The sequence below is a fragment of the Accipiter gentilis genome, unplaced genomic scaffold (assembly GCF_929443795.1).
Source record: "Accipiter gentilis unplaced genomic scaffold, bAccGen1.1, whole genome shotgun sequence".
NCBI classification, from domain to species: domain Eukaryota; kingdom Metazoa; phylum Chordata; class Aves; order Accipitriformes; family Accipitridae; genus Astur; species Astur gentilis.
Window position 1 is genome coordinate 70164 of NW_026060936.1, and position 24701 is coordinate 94864.

Consider the following 24701-nt stretch of genomic DNA (forward strand, 5'->3'; position numbering starts at 1 on the left):
CAGAGCCTTCAAAGGTGTCTGGAACTCTCTTGCGACCATGAGCTACTTTCAGGGCCAGTAACGAAGTTCCATATAATTGAACCCTACAGTGGGCAGGGGGGTGTGTGTGTTGGGTTTTTGTGTTGTTTTTTTGTTTGTTTTTTGGTTGTGTGTTGGTTTTTTTTTTGTTTGTTTTTAAAATGACAGGCTGTAGCTGCATTCCAGATGGTCTTTGTAGATGGAATCAAGACCTCTGGAGTTGTGAAGCTCTTGCTCTGCATCCAGGTGACTCATTCAATATGTTTGGGGTTTTTTTTTTTCAGATGTGGAGGGACAGGATGTGTCCCACAGAGCGATGGGGGAAGGCAGCAGAGCACTGTAAGGAGTTGAGTCCGTGGGTGGACTCTGAAGGAAGATGCATCCGGTGGCTCTATGAGACTGCTTTGCTTTGCTGTGTTTTGCAGTTTTCTTGCATTGTATTGGTCTGTATTTGCCTTTGCCCTGTGGTGTTTTGTTGTGTATTTTTATCGACTGTCATGTGAGACTGTCTCGCATTGCCTGGCCCTGCATTGTGTTTTGTATTGCAGTGCTCTGTACTTGTATGGATTGCCACCTGAGACTGCCTTGCCTTCTATGGTTCTGTATTGGTTTTGTATTGTTTTGGTCTGTACTTGTATTGACTGTCACGTGAGAGTCTCTTGCATTGGCCCTGTTCTGTTTTGTCTGGTATGGCAAGGCTCTGAGTTGTTTTGCCTTGACTGAGGTAAGAGTACTGCCTTGTATGGCATTACATTTGCATGTGAATTACATGGCTCTATGTTTGTGTGTGTCTTGTATGGCATTGTAGAGGCAGCGTAGAAGGTTTAATGACTTCGGGCTCTTTGCATGCAGAGTTGAGGGGATCGCAATTGGACTGTGAACTAGCATTGAGTAAGGCAGGAACTGGGCAATGGTGTTCATCTTGTTTATGCAGATGCTTTGTGGCAAGTCTCTAGAAATGGTCAAGGCCTTGAGGTCTAAGTAGCAGCGTGATGGGTCTTGGAGCGATCGGTAACTTTGGGACAGCTCTGTGTTTGTGATGCTCTGGTTTTTTCAAGTGTCATGGAGGACACTGGCTGTGAGGATGTGTTATTTTTGGAATAGGTGGGAAGCAGGGTAGGGGAGTGGTGGAGGACTTCTCTCTCGAGGATGAAGTGTCTGTTGACAAGCTTTGTGTGTTGTTTTTGCAGGTGATGACAGGGCACGAGAGGTGCTTGAAAGAACCTTGCGTTTAGGTGACATGGCGCTACGGAGGTTGGACTGTGACACGTGGCACTGTGAAAGCTAATTATCGGGTTGAAAATGCACGGATGGTGGAGATGATGGTGCGTGTTGAAATGTTGGTGTAACGGAAGGGCAGTTTGTGGGGAGGTTGGTTGGAAGGAGGTTGGGCTGGGGCCTGGGTTTTTGCAGGTAGGGTGCTTTTTTGAGGCCCCTGCTGCTGCAGACGGGGTGACGGCCTCTTGAGGCCTGTGGACGGTATGATGGATGAGTTGAGAGTGAGGGCTGGCGTTCATGTGATCTGAACGAGTGGTGTGTTGTGAATGTCTCTAACCTTGTAGGGTTCTGTGGTTAAGCCTTTTTGGTTTTTTTTTCCTTTCAGGTTGGATGTAGAGTTGAGATGTTTTTCAGGGAATTAGGAAAAAAAACCCAAACTTAGAATAAAAAACCCCAGCTGGGATATCGGTTGGTTTTTGGTGTGTCCTCCCCTGCCCCATTTATTTTTTCTTTTCCCTGGTCCCAGCTGCTCCATGAGGCAATGTTGATTGCCAATGTTTGGACTGGGGTCTGCCTCGGGCCTGGGTTTTCAAAGGCAGGGCGATTTTTTTTTGTTTGTGGTTTTTTTTTTTTTTTTTTTTTTTTTCCAAGGCTCCCGGGAACGGTGTTCCTGTGGAGCGCTCCCCTGGAACCTGGTAATTGCCAGTCAGCACAGAGAGATATGTTGTTCGGTGGATGGTCTTTGGAAGACAGTTGAGGATTTTGTGGGGGGAGTTGGACTAGATGGCCAGCATGGAGTAGGCCAGGGTTGTGAAGTGCGTGAGTGTAACTGTATTTGTCTGTGGTGGGTTTGTAAAATATTTGGTTGCTCTTTGTAGCTTGTGATGTAATGATATTTTTCAATTTCTGGTTTTGTGTCGAGGTGTGGAAGTGGACGGTCTGTCAAGATGATTGGAGGTCACTCGTTTGGTGCCCGGGAACAGGGATCATGGCGGTAATGTCACCTCAGGGAGTAAAACTTCTGGATGTGCAGCGATGTATGTAATGGGAGCGAGGAATGTGGAAAAGACCACTCCGTAGAGCATTGCAGGTACTAAATAGTGGCATTTCTTCTTCAGGTAATGCTAAATTTTTGGAGTTTACATGTATTTGTAAAAATAGTGATTAAAAGAGGACTAAATCTAATAGTGTCAAATATTTGACGAGTGAGGCCATAAGTCTTTTCTATATATTGTAGAAAAAGTACATTGTAGAATTGGATTGAAATACTGACATAGCTGAATCTATGTGGAATGAGTAATGGACCAAATGAAGCACTAAAAATAAAATGTAAAAAAGACAGGTAATTATGTGTCCTTGTGGGAATTACAGTACTAATGGCAATCACAAAGGGAAGCGTAGAGGGAAGCATGGGCGTTTAGTGCCCATAGGTAAACTTAGCTGTTGAAGTAAGTGAAAGTGTCTGTTGGAATTAGGCATCCAAGGGCGAGTTGTAGATACCTTGAGGTAAATGTAGCTGCTGCTGGGTTAATGGAAAGGGGGTGCATTCCTTCCTCTAGTGATTGCAGAACTTTGAAATTGGAGCTGTAGGTAGAGAACCGTGAAATGGGCTCGGGCGTGGTGCGGCGCCGAAATGGGCTCGGGCGCATGTGTTACTTTTCTTAAAGGGGCTGAGGTACTGTGTAACTCTGAAATGGGCTTGATGAGTGGATAACATGTGTGTAATATGTGAGGGTTTTTTTTATTCTGTTGTCCTTCTCTTTCCCTGACCCTTTGTGGTGCTCTCTACTCTTTTCATTCATGTCTTCTCTCTCTCTCTCCAACCTCCTGTGCTTTTCATAGTCTCTCTCTATCTCTTGTCATTATTATCATCTGACGCTCTGTGTTACTTTCTGTCCCATCGTATCATGTTGTATGTTTCTCCTGCTTTTTTCTTCATCTGTCCAGATCCCTGTCCCTTGTTTCTTCTATTGCTGTCCCTCTGCCTTGCTTCCTCTTGCCATCTTTTCTGTATTTCTCTCTGTTCCCTTCCCTCTTCCATCCTTTCTAACTGTATCCCCCTCTCCAGCTAGCTGTCCCTTCTCTTTTCTCTCTTCCTCCATGTCTCTCTCGCAGCCTATCAATCACAGTTGTTTTTTCCTCCAGTGCTGTCCTGCTCTGTCCCTTGTTTCTCACTCTCATTCTGTCATGCTCCCTGTGTCTTTTTGGAACTCCTCCATCTCTGTCCTGTAGCCTATCACTATTTTTTTCTTCTGCCATCCCTTTGTCCTTCTTCCAGTCTTTGTGTCTCTCTCCCTTTGTTCTCCCTCCCTTCTTTTTTTTCCTTTCTTGCTACATCTCTGTTCTGTACCACAAAAGCACGGAGGGTGTTTAGTAACAGAGAAGAAGGATATAGGCAAGGACAAAGGAAATTAATGGCTGTTATTCGGGAAGAAAGGGGAAGAGGGCCTAGACGAGACTTGCCCCGACTGGGCAAGGATCAATGCGCTTTGTGTAAGAAATTCAGTCATTGGTAGAGGGAATGCCCAGGGAACAAGGAGCATCAGAGGGCTCAAACAGGAAGAACAGTAGCCTCTGTGAAGGGAGACTGACGAGAACCTGGGGAATCTACCCTAGCGGATCCACTGGTTATAATTAAGCTAGGGAAAACAGAACAAGAGGTAGAATTTTTGGTAGATACAGGAGCAACATACTCGGTTTTGAATCAGGCTTTGATGCCCCGGGGAATGATTATGTCACGGTGAAAGGAGCGACTGGCCAAAGTGAAAAGGCATAGTTTTGTAAACCTTTAGAATATAAATTAGGAAAACAGTGGGGCATTCATAAATTTTTATATATGCCGAACTCCCCAAAGGCCCTTTTGGGAAGGGACTTGTTGGAACCATTGGGAGCAAAAATTGTATTCAAGAAGGGAGAAATTACTCTGGAGGTAAAAGATCAGCAAAATATTCAAATATTGAGCCTAACCTTAACCAGTCTCCCCCCAGAAGGAATCATTAATGAGGACATCTTAAAGCAAGTGTACCCGGGGGTATGGGCTACCGATGCACCTGGAAGAGCGAAAAGTGTTCCACCTGTTGAAGTTAGGATCAAGGAAGGCCAAAAGCTGGTAAGAATTAAACAATATCCCCTAAAGAAGAAAGACAGAGAAGGAATCCGGCCGGTGATAGAAAAATTTTTGCAGTTGGGACTATTAAAAGAGTGTGAGTCTGAATTCAGTCCCCCTATATTACCTGTTCGGAAGCCCGATGGGTCATATTGGGTGGTCCAAGACTTATGGGCGGTGAATAAGATAACTGAAGATCTTTACCCGGTAGCGGCGAACCCATAGACCCTGTTAACCGTGCTAACACCTGAATTGACTTGGTTTAGTGTTTTAGATTTGAAGGATGCTTTCGTTTGCCTCCCTCTCCATGAAGCCAGGCAAAACTTACTCACATTTGAATGGGAAAAGCCCAAGAGCGGTCGAAAGACCCAGCTCACTTGGACGGCCTTGCCACAAGGATTTAAGAATAGGCCTACCGTTTTTGGCAATCGGTTTGCGAAAGACTTGGAATCCTGGGAAACCCCGTCTGAGGAGGGGAAGCTGTTGCAGTATGTGGATGATATCCCGATCGCCACCAAAACAGAGAAAGATTGTACGACGTGGGCGGCGAGTCTGTTGAATTTCCTGGGACTTCAGGGGTACCGGGTATCCAAGAAAAAGGCACAGGTAATGCAAGGCAAAGTGAATTATTTGGGCTATGAAATTAGTGCGGGACAAAGACCTTTGGGACAGGCCTGTAAAGAGGCAATATGTCAAACTGGGAGACCTCAGACAGTAGAAGAGTTATGGACTTTTCTGGGAATGACAGGGTGGTGCCGATTGTGGATCTATAATTACGGATTGCTTGTTAAACCACTGTATGCGTTGACAGCCACTAAGCAGAAACACCTTGAGTGGAATAAGGAGACCGAACGAGCCTTTGAGCTACCGAAAAAGGCTTTGATGTCGGCCCTGGCCTTAGGACTCCCAGATGCGAGTAAGCTGTTTCTTCTTTACTCCCATGAGAAGCAGGGCATTGCTCTGGGAATATTAGCACAAAACCTGGGCCCGTATCGATGGGCAGTTGCCTACCTCTCTAAGCAGTTAGACACGACTGCAAAAGGTTGGCCTGGATGCCTGCGGGCGGTTGCGGCTGTGATACTAAATACACAGGAAGCCCGAAAGTTTACTCTGGGCCAGAAGATGACTGTTCTGGTGTCTCACGCAGTATCAGCAGTACCGGAAGCAAAAGGCGGACACTGGCTCTCTCCACAAAGATTCCTGAGATATCAAGCTATATTGGTAGCGCGGGATGACGTGGAGATTGTAGTCGCTAACATTGTCAACCCAGCTTCTTTTCTCAGCAGGAACACAGGAGAACCGGTACATCGTGACCGTTTGGAAACCATCGAAGCAACGTACGCCAGTTGCCCAGACGTGAAAGACGGCCCCATGGAAAACGGGGAAACTCGCTTCACAGACGGAAGCAGTTACGTCCTAAACAGTAATCGACACGCGGGATACGCCGTCACTGCCAGCCAAGAGGTAATAGAATCGGGGGCTTTGCCCAGGAACACCTCCGCACAGAAGGCAGAAATAATTGCTCTAACCCGCGCCCTGGAATTGGCCCAGGGCAAAGTTGTGAACATTTATACAGACTCAAAATATGCCTTTGGAGTTGTACACGCACGTGGAGCAATTTGGAAGGAGAGAGGACTAGTGAGTTCTCAAGGGAAAAATATCAAACACGCAGAAGAAATTCTGAAGTTACTGGAAGCTGTCCAGCTCCCTAAGAAAGTAGCAATTATGCATATTAAGGCACACCAGAAAGCGAGCTCAGATTTGGAAAAAGGGAACGAGCTGGCGGACAGAGAGGCAAAACAAGTGGCCAAAACACAGGTAAAAACAGAAGGGGCCTTAATTCCTGATAGGTGGATTTCCCTAGAAGGTAAGCCAGAATATACTAAGGAAGATCAAAAGCTCATTACAGGTTTAGAAGGGTCATATAATGAAGAGGGGTGGGCTCATACCCCACAGGGAAAGCTAATCGTTCCCTCTTGCTTATTATGGCATTTGATAGGGGAGGAACATAGGAAAAGACATTGGGGAACAGAAGCCCTGTATAATCATCTGATAGGAGAAATTGTGGCTAGGAATTTATACGCCACGGTGAGGCAGTGTGATCGCACAACAGTGTGATCTTTGCCTCCAGACTAATCCTAAGAGCACCCCCAAGCTGGAAATGGGCCAGACTGCAAAAGGCAATGGGCCTGGACAACAATGGCAAATTGCTAATGTTTATTCATTACTAAAACACACCCACTTGTGATTTGCAGCTATGCGTGTTCCGTAGCTTTCTCATGGGAACTTCTTCAAAAGTTACTTATGAAGTTATGCCAAGGTCACACTGTCCCTGTTTTTCTCCTGATATCAGCAAAGCCAGCTATTTTCGGCCAAGGCCTAGTCTTGCTGCTCAAACTGACATTCTTTCACACAGAACTCTGCTCGCACAGCTTTTCTATAGACCCATGTCCTTTTTCATGAAGCCAATTCCCAACAATTCCCCCTTTTTCTTTTTGTGCGAGTAGAGCTTGGTGTGTCAGCTTTGAGACTCCTTTTATCATGCACCCATACGGAATTCTAACTATTACACAGATTAATATCAATATACCCAACCATCATAAGGCTTCCTTAATCAATGACATTACCCATAGTGTTATCCCGCCGAATATTGATTGTAACACTCCATCAAACCAACTAGTTTCTTGCTGGATCTCTGTGTATGTTTCTTCAGCCAATCTATTTGTTTGTATATAGATTGAGGTAAAATTTTAACACCTGCTGTATTGCCCTTTGCAAAGATCTGTGAACACAATTAATTAAACACAGTAAAAACAACATTATACCTAATAAAATACATAAGCACACAAAAAGAGGTTTGATTAATAGCTTTAGCTAGTGACACCCAAACATTCTTACTGTCCCATGGTGTTAACCGATGTGGATCAATCACCGGTGTCACTGTCATGCTGCTTACTACAGTCAGTGTGTTCGATATCAATCTCAGCATAAGGTTTCAAATTTATGGGTAAATCAGGAACGTATCTGCCAGACATGGAGGATGTGATGGGGTTTTTTTGTTGTGGTTTTTTTTTTTGTTTGTTTTGTTTTGTTTTGTTTTTTTTGTCCAATTGCTGCCAAGGCTTGCCATCCCGGTGCACTTAGTTGTCTTGTAGAAGTTAAGGTACTGCTGCCCCACAATAAATCCAGCAGCGGCTGTAAGTCTGTATTTGTAATACCACAACAAGGTTGAATCCACTGTAGGTCTCCGTTTAAATCTTTCTCCCTCTTTTTGTTTTTGAGCAGTCCAGGCTTGCTTAATAACTTGGGATGCCATTTTCCTTAATAAGCTGAACAAGGTAAAACTATTACAATAGCTAAAATCACAGTAACTACAATAATGCCCATAATTCTTTGAGCCAACCCGTTACCCCTAATGACCCAGACCATGAGGAAAATGAACCATCTATACATTCTTGTGCCATCTTGCTCCACGAACTCAGCCCAGCAATCGGTAGGTGCCAGCTTTCCGTGGGCGTCCCCACAGAGGCAACGATGGCCTCACTGTACACCAGCCCGATGCTCTTCGGAAAATCCCAGTATTTATACATTTGCAGAGGAACGGGTTTTAGCACACGTGGCCAGCGGGTGCCAAAAGTCCGCCTCGGTTGCAATCTATGACGCATGCGCTCGCTGGCCAGGCGCGCTGCACGAGTCATAGCCATCTTGTCTATTGGTTCATGGGCTTTACGATACAGTTGCGATGCACAGAGAATCTTGACCTGTTATGTTAGCCAAGGTGACCTATACATTAGTTTTTGGCTGAGGTAGTATTCATATTGCCACATCATCTATGATGCTCCAGATGATGATGGTCATGCAAATCGAACAGGAGTCCATCGTGGGCCTGTATCTGTGGAAACACAATCAACCTCGTTCCCAGGTTATTAATGGAAATAGACCTTACCCCTAATTTTGGCTTTAACTAACTTTTACCCCACACTGTCTTCCCGTAATCACACTATGTTTAATCAAATTATGCTTTACACACTTTTTACCTAAAGCAGGTTCTATATACAATAAGGCACGCTGTTCTGAAAACCTCTCTGAAGGACTCCGTGTCCACTGGTAATACTCTATTAGTTAGAATCTGTCAGATCAGTGGCTCCAGCACCCGCCGGTGCCGTGCCAGTCGCCATTGGAACAATTCCGGGTCCAGCATCAGTGCGAAGCCATGGCTTGTCCCACTTAGCCAGGATCTCCCAGTAAGTTTTACTTCTGCTGATCTGCACCATTTCCTGGATTCTGGGTCCTTAGACATTACCATGATTCCTGTACTTTGTTGCGTCCTTTCTGCCTGTAAAAGAACATGATGCACTACCATTGGTGGGTCTTTGTGATCACCTGTCAATCTAAGATAATTTAGCACAAATAAGGCTTTGGCCAATCGTTCCTCTGGGAGTAAGCCCTGGGTTCCCCCCTTTTGTTTTTGCAGCATGTTCTTTTAGGGTTTGGTTGGCCCATTCGACAATAGCCTGTCCTGTGGGAAGATGTGGAATACCGGTACCGTGGTGAATTCCCCACAAATTACAAAATCGAGCAAATCGTGTAGAACCATAGGCTGGGCCGTTGTCCATCTTAATTTCTTGAGGCACACCCAGTACTGCAAAAGAAGCGTGAAGATGTCATTCAATATGTAAGGCCTTTTCTCCAGTTCGTGCCGTGGCCCACATGGCAGCAGGATAGGTATCAATACACACATGCACAGAACGCTTTGCACCAAACCACATGACATGGGTGAAATCCATTTGCCACAACTGCAATGGCAAAAGACCTCGTCGGTTAACCCCACAGCCCAAGCCGAGCCCTTCCTTTTGACAATCAGGGCATGCTTTAACGATACCTTGGGCATCAGTAAGTGGTAAGTCAAATTGCTTTGCTAACATCCTAGCGGGTTGGTGCAAGAACGCATGCGATTGCCATGCTTTGTTGAAAACGATTCCCTGGAGGAGGCTCCCGTGGCGCTGCAACCAATTGGTCAACTCTGTCATTTCCCGTTTCTCATCTGCACAGTGTTCTCATACCCAAGAGTTCTACCAGAGGGGTCATATTGCCATTAGTGATACCGCAAAGATTCCGCACCCACTGGATATCTCCCACAAGCTTCTGGACATGATGTAACATTGAAATTTCTCATGTTATTTGAACCTTCTGAGGTTTAACATTGCTAGCATTTATGTGCCACCCCAAATACTTCCAAGGTGCTGCCTTTTGCACCTTTTCAGGAGTGATTATTACTCCGCGATGGCTTAAGATGTCCTGCAATTGAGTTAAAATCTCATCCTGTGGCAAGTTACTGAGGTAACTGCTTTCTTACAGGCTCTGATGCCCAGGCCACATACACCTGACGCATCGTGGGGGAATTGCGCATTCATTGCAGTAACATGACCCAATGGTATCTCTTATAGGGTTCTGCCTTGTTAATCGATGGTACCGAAAAGGCGAACCGTTCAGCGCCATCTGGGTGCAATCTTTTAGATTTATAATTAACAAATCCCATTCTTCTGGAAGCATAACTGGAGATGGCAAACCTGGCTGCAGGGCTCCCATACTGTGCATCACCACATTCACAGCTCTGGGATCATGTAACAGTCTCCGCTTCCCACTTTTCTTGGGAATGGTAAATATTGATGTATTCCATGGACTAGTAGAAGGAACAACTTGTCCCGCTCTCAACTGGTCCTCAACTAACCCTTGTATTTTTAGTAGCCTTTCAGAATTTAGCAGCTACTGATCAATCCAAACAGGTTCATCTGTTTTCCAGTTAATTTTCAGAATCGGCTACCCCTCAGTGACCGCTCCTAAAAAGGATGCGTCACTAACATTGCCTTCATTTGGCTCAATAAATCATGGCCTACGAGGCCAAACAATTCAGTTGGGGTAGTCATGACATACGGACACGTCGTAATGTGTTCACTATCGGGGAACACAAATGTAATTGGTAGCTGACTTACTAAGGTGGCTTGTGTGCCCCCTATCCCTGCAATACCAAAGTTTGGATTGATCGATGGCCATGATGGAGGCCAAATGCATTGTGAAATAATCATAACATCAGCACCTGTATTGATTGTCATCGGTTTCTTGACAACAACTCCATCGGGCCCTTCCAATTGCACTACCTTTTCTGGTTTACCTCTTGTTGCGTCCATGGCAAAGTATACCTGCGGTTTCCCTGTGGAGCCGAATCCACCATCTCCACGTTGTACTTCACCTGGGTTCGGAACACACGACCTGAATGGAACTAATTGTGCTATTCTGGTACCTTTAGGAATAGAAACAGGAGGGATTAAAACATGAATCATAATTTTCACAGTCCCACAATAATCTGCATCAATAAGCCCTGGGAGCACCAGAATTCCTTCTAGAGCTGTTGAAGATTGCCCCATTAAAAATGCACTAAGTCCAAACCCCAATGGTCCCTTTATGTTGACTGCGGTTTCCACATCCACTCTGGAGCTTCCTGCGGTGGCGGATCTGGTGGTTGCGAGGCTGCCTGAGGGCTGGCAGCTCAAGCCCCTTGCATTCGTGTCGTCGCGCGAGGGGCCTTCGCAGTCGGTGTAAAGTTTCCCTTCTTCCTGTATTCTTGGTGGTATGGTTATCTTTCTTACACTTGTTGCAGCACTTACTGTTAACAGTACCTGTACATTTGCTCCTAATGTGTCCACGTTTGCCACAGTTAGAACACTTGACCAAGGGTGTCTTACTGGCCTTGTGTTTCTTTGTAGCTCCTTGGAGAGCTGTGGCAGCATAGGCTACTTTCTGTGAGTCCACTGATCGATCCGTGTATTCTATCATATCAACGATGTCTGCATTTTTCGGCAAATTACACAATGCTTTGCGTGTCTTTTCAGTAGCATTTTCAAAAGCGAGTATTTTGAACGTGTTTTCTTTCATGCCCTCGTTCATGTCAGGGTGGTCATAAATTGTATTCTCCTGTTTCACCTGGGTAAAAGCATGGCTGTACATATTGTCTGGTACGGTAAGAAAAGCTTGATACGCCAAGATCTGTGATAGATGATGAACCTCAGTGACACATTGTAACTGAGCGTTCCCTGATGCGAAGGGTCCAGTACCCATCGGCATCTGCATGGTTACTCCCCATAGGGGATCTGTTTGTTGTCGTGATGTTGCTTGTTCCCTATCACAGAGCTTCTCCCACTGCCAGAAAAACACTAACATTCGGGCGGGTGTCAAAATCAACTGTGCTAGCTGTTTAATATCTTGAGGTATCAGCGTATCAGCAGAAAAAATGAATTGCAGTATTTGGTGAGTTAACGCAGATTTGATTCCCTACTGACTCACAGCATTCCTTAATTTCTGAATGACCTTCCAGTCAAACACCTCCCATTTTTTCTGTCCATTTGATGCAATAACTGGGAATGCTTAGAGCATAGTCCCTTCTATAATGGCATCTGTTATTACACCCCTCCAATGTCTCTGCCTTTCTTCTGCAGCGGCTATTACAGGCGGCTCCGCGTCTGTCACGGGTGCGGTTGGTTTCCCCGTCTCTTTTCCCCATTTCCTTTAACAATTCTAACATTGTCTCTTTTTGTTCTATTATTAGAGTAGCCAAGTCCTTGTTTGCATTATTTGAATCAGGGTGTATGCTAGGTATAATTTGTTCATGTTGAACGGTGGTATCTGAGGGCTGGTTTTTCGTAGGCAGATTTTTACTCACTCCCTGATTCTGTAGGGTTTCCTTTAATCGTACGGTTAGGGAGGCTTGGGAACTGTCGGATGGCTGATTAATATCGGCAGTCCCAGGGAGTGGAGCAGAAGTCAAGGGCACGAGAGTAGGCGAACAAGCTCCAAAAAGTCTCTCTCGCTGCATTATGTTTTTCTCCCCGCTTTTCCCTTTCGCTTGCGGTTGGAGAGAGAGAGCAGCAAAAGCAGACGCAGACGCTTTACGATCTGCTTTCATTTCTTACAGAGTTGTCTTAATCAATTTCCGTAAAGTTACAAGATCTTTAACTTCTTTAGACCCGTCACTAATTTCATCCCATAGGGAGGTTCCGATAGCATTCCAGGTACTAAGCTCAAAAGCTGTACCCACACTAATTGAAAGGTTTCTGTCCTTGCTTCATTAGTTTTTTAGCTGATTTATCATCATCAGTTACCATATCCCATAATACGTCTCCTAATCTACGCCATTCACTCTCCTTAAATAATAAATCCGGATTCTTAAAGCATCCCTTAACGCGACCCAGCGTGACTAACCCCGAAATTTGCTTAATGCAGTTTACTCCCCGCTTTTCTAAAAAGCATTGTAATAATTTTAGGGCTACCTCTTGATCCATTGCCGGCCGGCTTCTTGATACTCCTGGGTGCTACCTTGATTAAGGCAGCTCGGTTAAAAAGTCTTTGCAGCCTTTTTCCAGTAGCCCTCACTGACGGCGAACCCCTTTTGGACGGTCCAGGCACGAGAGTTAACACACCAACCAAGACGATCAGCGTTCGGTTAATCTTTTGCCCCCCGGTCGCTGCTACCGGTGCTTCTCAGTGTCCGTCGCTCCAATTCCCCTTTCTTCGGTCCCCGTTCGGGCGCCATTTGTTGGAGCGGCGGAGGAATGCACATAAGTCGACCCAATATGAGTGATAGAAGTGATTCAACTTTATTTGCACGGATAGCTCATATTTATACAGTTTGCGATAATTATGCCTACTAGTCCTAATATGATTGGTACATTGCTAATGTTTATTCATTACTAAAACACACCCACTTGTGGTTGGCAGCTACGCGTGTTCAGTAACTTTCTCATGAGAACTTCTTCAAAAGTTACTTGTGAAGTTATGCCAAGGTCACACCGTCCCTGTCTTTCTCCTGATAACAGCGAGACCAGCTGTTGTTTTTCTCCCAATATCAGTAAAGCCAGCTATTTTCAGCCAAGGCCTAGTCTTGTTGCTCAAACTGACATTCTTTCACACAGAACTCTGCTCGCACAACTTTTCCACAGGCCCATGTCCTTTTTCAGCAAGCCACTTCCCAACAAAAGGTATTCCTAGAAAAAGTTTCCCGTTTATAAAGCAGGAGTTTGTTGGGGCTGAATTACAGTTCCTTTGTAACTGAATTGGGTCAATATTCCGAAAAAGGGGAATATGTTTATTTTTGAAACAGGTCAATACTTGCATGTGTTGTGCTGGCAAGGAGGAGGCTTCTTAAATGTAGAACTTGTTAAATTTAAAAGCACACCTCCACTCTCCATAGTATTGCTTCTATGTTAATTCAGGGTTAAGATATTCGTTCACTTCAGTTTCTGTGAATCTGTTAGGGCAGCGTGCTCTAAGGTGATGGGAGGGAGCAGGGGGAAGAAGGGGAGGAGGAAAAGCAAAATATCTGGAACCTGCTCTTCCATGACTCCTGCAAACTGTAATGTTATTTTTTTTTTTCCCAAGCCTGAAAACTGTACTTGGCAGTGGGATTGTGGCTATCTTGTTAATATTCTTCCTTCCTTTCTTGTTTTGGCCTCTCCAGGAAGCGATTCGAGTAATCCTTGGAAATCTTGATGATTTACATGCATTTTCTACAGACCACTATCTTTCTGTGTACCCTTTCTTTCCTACTTGTAAAAGAAAAGGTCCAATGACTTGTATCTGTTGGGCATTGCTTAATTTGACATTCCTGCCTAGTAGTGCGCAGATCTTTAGCTGGAGTACGACTCCTCTGAGCTTCGCAGTTTTACATTAGCTGAAGATCCTCCTCAGTTGTTGCCTTCACCAGAGAACTGATGTATGTAAAAAGAATGTTTTGCAGTGTTTTCAGATGGCCACCCCTGCGTTCCAAATCTGATTTAGCCAGAGAAAACGAACGTGCATATATAAAGTCCCAGGAAGCCCACGTAATGCGATTGCAAGGGAAGCTAGTGCGTTGTTTCAAAAGGTTAATAAAATGTAAAGCGCTCCTTACAGGCGCAGCAGCGTTGGCCCTCTAGTAGAGAAGACGGCAGTAGTTTTCTTGTAAGGTACATTAGGATTAAGTATTGTAGTTGCTGTAGTGTAAAGGGTTACGGAGAAGTTACTCTCCTGAGGCTGTTGTTGCAGAGAAAAGTAAGTTAGTGGAAGGAGAAGCCTTTTCAGTCCTAAGGTGCGTCAGTTTGTGAATCGGATCAGGCCTTTCGGCATCATCTCCTCCCGTGATTCCGAGTGCCCAGGAGTAATGAACACCCGCGTGTTTCCGCCTCCAAGGCATCCCCTTCCAGTCTCGGCAGACTGCGTTATTGCCACCCCTGGTCCTAGCAGGCAAGAACGAGATCATCCTCTTTCTCTGTCAGAAGCTGGTAGGTATGAGAGCAACTTATTCCTGTTGCTGCCAGGAAGAGAAAGTAGCCCAGAGCATCGTCAGACTGGAGGCACCCAAACAAAGGAAGCCTCGTTGTTGGTTTGCTTCGCTAAAGCGCAGCCAGTTTTGCCTGCGTGCTTGAGGAGGGTTTGATTCACGAGCTTGTATTTCTGGAACTGGGAAGTCCATCCACCTGCTCAGGCAGCACCGGGCCCTGCGGAGAACTGCAAGCTCAGAGGCCTGGCGTGATGAGTTGTCCTGCAGTCTGTGTGTCGGGCTCCTCGCTGTAGCATACCTCTTAGTTAATCGCCAGCTGTGGGAGTCCTTGAAGCCAAACTCAAACGAACAATTTCATCCCTTAAAGGAACTGACTGTGTCATCTAGGCAAATCTTGGGCTTCATCTCTGGTCCTCAGGATGCAAATGGAGTAAAAGTATTCATGCTATCTGTTTCTTCCTGAGGTCAGAGGCACGTAAGAAGGCTGCTGCCTGGCGTCACCCATTCGTGCATGCATGAGCTCCTAGGTGTGCGAACTGCACCCCCAGGAAGGAACGTCTGTAACTGTGGCGTTTGTCATGTCAATTATCTTTTGTTCTCCCATTTTGAGGAGGACTGTGAAGTGAATGTAATGATGCTAGTCCTGTGAATCCTAGTCCTTTTCAGGTTTAAAAATAATTTTTAAAAGAATTACTTTTTAGTTAGGAAAGCTGATGAGGTTTTCTTCACAGGGTTGGGAGAGCCTGGCATGTTGTTTTTTGCGGGAAGATGTGAGGACTGAAGCCAGATGCAGTTAAGGAAACACAGTGCTATGAATGCAAGCAACTGATGGAAGAGTGTCACCTGGATGAGTGTTTCTTGTAATGTGTTACTAGCGTATGGTGTCTCCTCACATCTCATTTCTCCGCTGTGTAGTTCGATGTGTCACTTGTTCAGCTGCTGCTGCTCATTAAATATAAATCTCCATTGGTAGGAGCAGTTACAGGGTCGTGGATCTTGGACCAAGATCCTCAAAACCCCCTAGCTATGCGAGGTTTCCCTGCCGCACGTGCACTGCCTTTGTGTCCTGACGCTCTGTTTCTCCAGGAATGTCAGTATTTGCGTGGGGAGTTTCAAGGACCTGCCTGTGGATGCGACGGCCCCTACGCCCCTGATGTATTCTTCTGGTGCTGCATCCTCTTCTTCGCCACCTTTGCCCTGTCAAGCTTCTTGAAGAAGTTTAAAACCAGCCGCTACTTTCCAACCAGAGTAAGTAGAAGGAGGTGGCCAGTGTCCATCTCCGCACTCGTTTCCCAAAATGGCTTTCCTGGAGCACTAAGCAGTATTTGCCCTGCCTTGGTCAAGCTGGGAAACGTTGGCCTTGGAGGCCAAGCTCTCCAAGAGCTTGGATGTCCCACACTCATTTCCATGAGTGCAAAATCATCGTAGCGTTTCCCACCTGCCTCGTGACCTGCCCCAGATTGAAGATTTTTGGGGTTTGATTTTTTTTAATTTTTTTTCTTCTCCTCAGGTAGTAGGAAGTCAGGTTTCCCAAAGTTTTGGGGGTTGGGGGTTTCGGTTTGTTTTTTTTCCCCTACCTTCTGCGCATTATGTGCTCGAGTGGAAAGTAGATTCGAATGAGGAGCTTCCTTTTGAGGACTAAAGGATGCCTCAGTGCCTTGTTGCCATTGTAGCTGTGAGTGTAGCTGTAGTGGCAGACATGTGTTTTCTTATTTTTAATATTATTATTATTATTTTTAGATTTTGACTTAAACCAACCCTTGTTGGCCTAGTTAAGCTTTTTTTTATTGTCTGACCCCAGATCTCACAGGGACAAACACAGCAGCAGTATCTAAGCAAGGGATCAGGCTGCATGTGCTCAGAGGGGTGGTGGGATTTGGTTAAGCAGCCTTAATGTTGTGGATGTCTGCAACTCTTGCATCTCACGTTACGGCCCTGTTTGCCATGCCCCTCTCACCTCTGGTTTCTCGCCCCAGGTACGGTCCACAGTGAGCGACTTTGCTGTTTTCCTCACCATCGTCATCATGGTGCTCCTTGACTTTGTGGTTGGGATCCCATCGCCGAAGCTCCAGGTCCCCCATGAGTTCAAGGTAACGGGGTGTTTTGGCACGTGGGGGTGTCACAAGGTGATGCCGGGGCAGGGCAGGGCTGAGTCTGGAGGAGATGCTGGTGGTGTGACCATCTCCTCTTCCACCTCCAAGTGCCTTGCTTCCTCCTGGAAACGAGAAGATGGCCCCAAAACTAGATACCTACAGGGGAAGTATCTAGAGCTGCTTGCAAGGAGGAGACTGGCACTGCTGAAGCCCCCGGGAGAGGGGGACATGAAGCCAGGGCTGGGAGGTGCTCTGACACAAGGAGGGAGGGGAAAATGAAAGCCAGTGGAGTGCCTGGGCTGGGAGACGATGCTGATGTGTGGGCTTTGTTGCAGCCTACCAGAGACGACCGCGGGTGGTTCATCAACCCCATAGGACCCAACCCTTGGTGGACGGTGTTGGCTGCGCTCGTCCCAGCTCTGCTCTGCACCATCTTGATATTCATGGACCAGCAGATCAGTGCCGTTATTGTGAACAGGAAGGAGCACAAGCTGAAGGTAAGGGCCTGCGAGAGATGACCCCAGCCCCTTCTGGGCTGCAGGTCTGGGGAGAAGCTCTTATTCCCGATGCTTTCTGAAGGCATTGGTTTGGGACAAGGTCAGGCTGCGTGGCAGGATGCTCTCCTGGATTAACGATGATGCAGGGAGCAAGTGACAGGGCAGTATAGATGAGCAACCTTTTGGGGGAGCAAATTAATCTTGGAGCAATAGAGAACTGCGTTTTTGTTTTAAAATGGCAGCAGCAGCAGGTGTGGGGAATGAATTGTTTTGATGCGCTGCCAGGGATAACTCAGAGTCACACCTTCCTTGAAAGTGGTACAGTTTTCTTTGTGAGTGGAAAAAATGGTTTGGTGCTTTTGGGTTGTGGCTTGTTGTTTTTTGGAGAAGCATTTAATGCACAAGCTCTGCATATCCATTGTGTCTGAACTCCTGCCAGATTTTCATGCCAGGTGCTTGTGCAAAGCCTGCATACACCCTTGCTTGTTTCCATTTCTTGTTTTGAATTCTGAAGAAGTTGACTTGTGCTCGAGCAGGGTTTGAGTCTGACTTGCGACGTTATCCTTGCTCTTGTGCTATGGGATGCTCTGTTTCTTGTTTTCCTGCCTGCAGAAAGGATGCGGGTACCACCTGGACCTTTTTGTGGTGGCCGTGATGCTCGGGGTGTGCTCTGTGATGGGGCTGCCCTGGTTTGTGGCTGCGACCGTCCTGTCCATCACCCACGTGAATAGCCTCAAAGTAGAGTCTGACTGCTCAGCTCCAGGAGAACAACCCAAGTTGCTGGGGATACGAGAGCAGAGAGTCACTGGCTTGCTGATCTTTGTGCTCATGGGCTGCTCTGTCTTCTTCACTTCCGTGTTAAAGGTGAGAGGAAAATGCAAACCACCCAACAACCGTGAGCTTGTTGGAGGTTACAGAAAAACAGTCCCCTCTCTGCAGGCCTGAGTAGTTAGTTGTGGAGCGGAGGAGGAGGAGGTGGTCCCAACCCTTGGGGCTTGACCAACGGTGGGAACCAGCCTCGGTTAGGTTTTGCAGCCCTTCAGGCCCCCGTTTGGTGTGCTCGAGGCGAGCAAGCAACGCAACTGCTTGAATTTTTGGGTGTCTTTCAGGCCCACCCATGTTTATGGGTTACAGTTGAGCATATTCAGACGAGCACATCTGCTCTGTTTCAAACAGGCAGCCCTTTAGTGGCTGCAATTTGCTCCCCAAATGCCGCGGAGCAGCCGTTCCCAGGAGCTAAACACACTGAGGTCATCCCTGTGGGCTTCCTTGCACGTTCCTCCCACAAAGTAATCTTGTCTCTAGGCTAAAAGGAGGCCTGTGGCCTTTGCCTGTTGCCCCAAGAATAGGCAGAAGTGTTTCTTCTACCGCCAGAGAATGCGGCATAGGGTAGCACGGGTGAAATCGCCTATTTTCCTCCAACCTTTCTGGAAAATAGGATTATTCTGAGGAGAGATAACTCCCAAGTTCAGCCTAAAGCAGAGCCTTAGCTCACTCGTGCGCACAAAATGGCAAAACAATGGTTAATATCTGACCCATCTCTAAGCCTGAATGGAAGCTGGAAAGCTTCAAGCAATTTTAGGCAGTGCCTGTGGAAGAGGGTGGTAATACTGAAAATGCAATACAGAAAAAGAAACGATTGCATTCTTTCTTTTTTTTTTTCTTCCCCCCCCCAGTTTATACCAATGCCTGTGCTTTATGGCGTCTTTCTCTACATGGGTGTGTCGTCGCTCAGAGGAATTCAGGTACGGACTCTTTTACAGCGTGCAGCATGTCGGCTCCCTGGTATTTTGTCTCTGTAGCAGCAGGGAAAAAAGCAGTGGCATGGGAAAAACTTCTCGCAGAGCAAGCAATGAAACTCTTTTGTGTAAGAAAAAGATTGGTGGAGGCACAGGAGGTATGGGAGGACCAGGCAAGTTCAGCGCTCTCTGTTGCAGGGTTTAGGGCAGGTCAGTGTTTGGTTACGTGAAAAGCGGGGGAATTTGGTGCAAAGGGAAGGCAGTTTCTACCACTGGTGGAAATCCTCATGGGGGGATTCAGTGGGCCGAGAAATGCTAATAATGGAATGGCATGGCATAGTTGCCGTTTGGTGGGCAGCTCTCAGGGGCAAGCCGGTTGCTAGATGGAGCGAAGGGAAAATGGGTGCTGCTCCCAGGAGGAATGCAGTGGGATCCAGGATTTCTGACGGCAAGCGAGATGCTGCAAAGTGCCTCCACGTCTCGAGAGGGCCAGAAACTTGCCGCAGTCCCAAGGTGGCAACCTTTCCCTTTTATTTCGCAGTTCTTTGATCGCTTGAAGCTGTTTTGGATGCCAGCGAAGCACCAGCCGGATTTCATCTACCTGCGGCACGTGCCCTTGCGAAAGGTGCATTTCTTCACGGCGATCCAGCTGACCTGCCTCGTCCTGCTCTGGACCATCAAGGTGTCCCGTGCCGCCATCATCTTTCCCATGATGGTAAGAGCTGCCACCGCTCGGCAGCGGGGTGTTTGCAGCGTTGGAGTGAGAGGTGGCATCGTCTCTGAGCTCGCCGCATCTTCCCTCTTATTCATGAAGGTTTTGGCTCTCGTATTTGTCCGGAAAGCGATGGATTTCTGCTTCTCAAAGCGAGAGCTCAGCTTTCTGGATGACCTTATGCCAGAAAGGAAGAAGAAGTTGGACGATGCCAGAAATGAAGCTGGAGAAGAAGAAGAGGTAAGGCTTGCTGTGTCCTCGGGGCTGGACATCTCCGTGTGTCTGTGAGATTGCCTGTTTCTCTTACAGCTTGTCTGGAAATGTTGGGGGAAGATCAGCACTCAATCGAAATAGATCCCAATAGCCTGTAACTTTTGTAACCTTTGTTTCCTCAAGTAGCAGTGAGCTGAACGCTTGAATACAGGTGTAATTTTTAAAACGAGTCCTTTTTCACAAAGGTCATTATCATTATGATGATTATTATTAGATGCTGCTGCAGCTGCTGCTGCTGGCAAGACTTGCTCATAATCATGTTTTGAACACACAGTCCCCCTGCCCCGAAATCTTTGGAGTGAACGGTTTCTCCCCTGCTGCACTAATACCTATAGCTGCCAAGGGGCAGAAGCGGAGGGCAGACTGCTAAGTTTGTGCTGGGCATTCAGCTTATCTCCACTTTGATCAAAGACAGAGAACGTGATTTGTCCCTTTTTTACATCAGGAGTCCAGGAGGGCCATGGAAGCTGCTGCTGCTGCAAGTTCAGTTCAGCTGAACGTGGGGAAGACCAGTGACGTGGATATCCCAAAGCAAAGCAGTGACAGGTAAAGCTCCACCAAGCGCCAGGAACCCCGGCAAGATTAGCTTGAAGGTGTTTGGCAGAGTTTTCTCCACTTGCCTCTTTGTGGGGCATCGCACAGAAACCAGCAGGCAGCTTGGTGGGAAAATCAAATTTGGGGGCAGGGCTGCAGGAAGTGATTGCAAGGCTCTGACCGCAAGCAGAGTGGCTGCAGCACTCGCGTTTGACCCCCAAACCTTGCCTCATCAGTGCTTTTACGGTAGCTGGAGATCCTCATACTTAACACATGAGGAGTTGCAGGCGTGATCTGTACCAGCAGTGGCTTAGGAACCCGGACCGGGGCTAAGCCCCAGCAAGAGCCTTTGCACAGAGCTGTTGCTCTGCAGCTCCCGGGCTTGCCTCCCAAAACTCCTCATCCAGCAAAACCTCCCACACTTATGCAGAGCTTTGATTCTCGGGGCTCCGCTGTTCCTCTTGCTGATGCTAATGCCCTTGGTGGCATCAGTTCCCATAATCACGGATTGCTATGTAAAATATTTATTGCAGGACTGATCCTTCTGAGATTGTTATCCTGGATGAAATGTCACAAATGACCGTATGGAAGGCTCTCACTTTGAAGACAGAAACCCTTTGAATCCAGGGAGGAAAAAGGTAAAGGATTGCACGTGAACGTGACCGTGCTCCTCTGCAAGCGACGGCGCACACCTACGCTTTTCCCACGCTTTGGCCGGCAAGGCTGAGCAAATGGCCTGTCCCTGGGAACAGGCAGGGAGGTCTGTGGCATGCAAACCAGCTCCTCTCTGCTGGGGTGGTCCCCCGAACAGGGCTGAATCAGCAGCAGCTGGCAGGTCTTCCGCTGATGATGCTCTCCCTCTTTTTCTCTTCCCTTCGCCTTTCCCCACTCCCGCTTTTCACGTTTAGGAATCTTGACTTTGAAGGAGAGGAGTGAGAGCGTGACTCGGGGATGTGCCAACGCAGACAGAGGGAGAAGGTGCTTTGTTTCAGTTGGAGGATTCCCATTAAAGCCATGCAGATGTTTTCAGTTATCCTTGGTGTGCTTCAGGCATTCAGTATCTCTAGACCAGCAAGCTGAGGGGAACGTCACAGTCAAGGGGAGTTTGGTGGTGTTAAGTCTGTGTGCGTACGTGCGTGTGGGGGTGTGGGTTTGTAGTGGTAGAGGGACTGCTACTGCTTTATCATTCAGTGCTCTTCTTTTAATACCTAATTCCTCCTCTTTGTTTTCCTTCTCTTTTTTCCAAATGTAAACTGGGAATGTCCAAAATAATTTTCTGTTATATTTGATGCATTCTCCACTTTCTTCTTGATCACGACTGGGTTTTTGGTCTGGTTTGGAGTTCTGGCTTTAATTCACTCTTATGTCTCTTACTGGTACAAGAGGGATGCCCTCTGCAGCAGGGCAGCATAGAGAGCGTCCGAGCAGTTGGCCTAAGGTGAAAGAAAAGCATTTGCTCCCTGTGCTCCAGTTTTACCTTTCTTGGTTGGTTTGGCAAGTATCACAATAATGTGTGATGAACTGACCGTAAACCCCATTCACCGTCTCCCTGTGCCACTGGGGGGGGTTGGTAGGGAATCTGGGAATGAAGTTGTGCCTGGGAAGAAGGGAGGGGTGGAGGGAAGGTGCTCTGAGATTTGGTTGTATTTCTCATTACCCTGCTCTGGTTGATTTGTAATAAATTGAGTTAATTTTCCTCAAGCGGAGTCTCTTTTGCCAGTGACGGTAATTGGTGAGTGATCTCTCCTGTCCTTATCTCGACCCACAAGCTCTTTGTTATATTTTCTCTCCCCTGTCCAGCTGAGGAGGGGGAGTGATAGAACGGCTTTGGTGGGCACCTGGCATCCAGCCAGGGTCAACCCACCACAGGGGGAAATGATGTACTTAAGAAATTATGTACTTAAGCCACACGAAAAAGGCCACAAAGCTCTTGTGAAACAAGATCCCCTTTGTATGATCAACGCATGCCTTGCTAACAACTGTGCCCCTGAAGAAGAACTAAAAAACTGAGAAGAAGGGAACATCCTACCCCAGGAGGCGCCAAAAAGTTGAATAATTGCTAATAGGCATGAAGTCAGAAGCATCTTCGCAAACTGGAGGAAAGGTAAAGAAAGGTGGCAGGGGGAGATCATGACCACCAACTCAATTCCACACCAAAAAGACTTACCCCCCCACTCTCCTTGAGCATGTGCTGTAGAAGAAAAGAACACTGGACCTTTAATTCCAAGCAGGGAAACTGTAGCCCAATAGAAACTGTGCGAGATAAGCTACTCCCGGCAATAGTTTTGGGAAGAACTTTGGAAATCGAATATGTATAACTGAACTGTATAAATTGCTTGCCCCTTTAGGCATGAGGGGTGCTAGCGTTGCGGATTACCACCTAGCCCCCATCTTTGCGTAAACATGAACTGGAATAAAATACCTCTGCTCTGTATTTATATTGGCATTTTGCACCCCGGGTAAACGACCCCACTTTTGGGACAACAGTGGGGCAGGCAAAGCACCGCATCCCGCAGGCCGAGGGGCTCAGGCACCCACGCCGCTGCCGGAGGACTGCCGGCAAGAGGTTTGGCATCTGGCGAGGGGCTGCTGGGCCAGGGTGCCCAGGCACCCACCCCACTCCCCCAGCCGCAGCCACGAGTGCTCTCAGTGCTGGGGCAGAGGCCGTAGCAGCTGCCTGTGCCCAAGCCTGTCCCGAGCGGAGGGAAGACTTTGCCGGCGAGGAGTAATCCAGTGAAGGCATTGCTGAAATTGCTGGGCTTGAAGTTGCTGCCGGGCCAGGAGGGGGCCGAGGGGTCCTTGTGCAGCACGTCCTGCTCCAGGGGCAGCAGCTCTCAGGCCAGCAGCAGTCTGCTGGGGGGGACGCTCAGCAGGGACTCGGGGACGGGGACCCATGATACCGAAAAGCCGGTCAAAGAAACTCTCTAAGACTCATTTTGGAGTTTTAGAAAGTAGGCATTCCTACCCCTACTTCCCACCCCGGCTGGCCAACGCAACGCGCTGCCTACCTTCTTGAAGGACAGCAGTGGTTTGATGCTGACGAAGCCCATCTTGTTCTTCTGGACATGTTTCAGGAGGAAAGCATCCTTGGCCAGGTTCTCGTCAGAGAGGTGGAATTCCACCTGGGACACAACCCTCCTGGCCAGCTGCCGGTCAGGGACGGAGTAGCTGCAGTCCAAGAGATCACCCCCCAGAACATCGCTCACATCGCAGAAGCTCCCGGCAAAGCAGCAGGGACACGGGTGTGACTCGGTGGCCTTTGGGATGTGCAGCACTGCCCAGTCCCAGCCACAGCGGTGCAGATGGCAGAGTCTTGAGGAGCGGGGTGGCTCAGCTGCGCTCTGAAATGAAACGGAGTTTTATGCTTTTAGAAGCGCGCTTGCCTTCACGCCCCCAGCATCGGTCCCTGCCACAAGTTACGCAGCACATGGCCTTGCACAATCTTGCAGCCAGAGGTGCCTCACGAACAGAGCGCAATCTCTTTGATTACCAGGATACAGGCCAGGAGAGATCTTTGGCCTCCGGTTCACGGCAGTTGTCCCGACTCCCCCAGGCCACACACTGTTCACACAGCGGGAGCGAGAGGCCTGTGTCCTTGGTACCCTTGGGGTGTCCTTGCTAGCGCCGAATCCTCCAAGCACGAGGAGGGGATGTACTAACCCCATCCCTGGGATCCCGTAGAGCGCAAACAGCCCCAGCGCCCTGACACCGGACGTTGGGCAGAATCCAGTCCTTTTCTGGGAGCACGCGGTGCGTCTCCTCCGGGGTGTCATGCACCCAGGGAAAGGGCTGCCCCCTCCCAGGGGGATCCAGAGCTGCTGCTTTTCCCAGCAGGAGACTGAAAGACCTGACAGCACTACTGGAGCGAGGGCTGTGGGAAAGCGTGCCACCGAGCGACACCGCGTGACCTTCCTTCGCGCCTTCGAGGTCCTTTTTCCTATTTCTGCCTCGCTCCGGTCAACGCAGCGAACAGAAGCGCGGGCAACGGTCACAAACGCATTTGCCATCTGGCGCAAGGAGGCTGCGGCTGCAGCTTGGTCCCTGCTTCGCTCAGCTGAATCAACTTGTTGTTCTTCCCCCACCGGAAAAATACTGTTGAAAGCCAAGAGCATTTGTACCCGCAGAGCCCGAGAGCCGCCTGTAGGCCCCGGGGCCACCCCAGCCTCCCTTAACCCTTTCCCTCCCCAAGAGGAGCTGGG

General features: G+C 47.8%; 1 long non-coding RNA gene across 1 annotated transcript; it reads left to right on the top strand.

Annotated features, from left to right (window-relative positions):
• The first annotated feature begins 20428 nt into the window (after positions 1–20428).
• LOC126037124 (uncharacterized) lies at positions 20429–21484 on the top strand. The gene is made up of 3 exons (XR_007505517.1): positions 20429–20514; positions 21036–21140; positions 21411–21484. It is a non-coding gene; the product is annotated as an uncharacterized LOC126037124 (long non-coding RNA).
• Positions 21485–24701: the final 3217 nt, after the last annotated feature.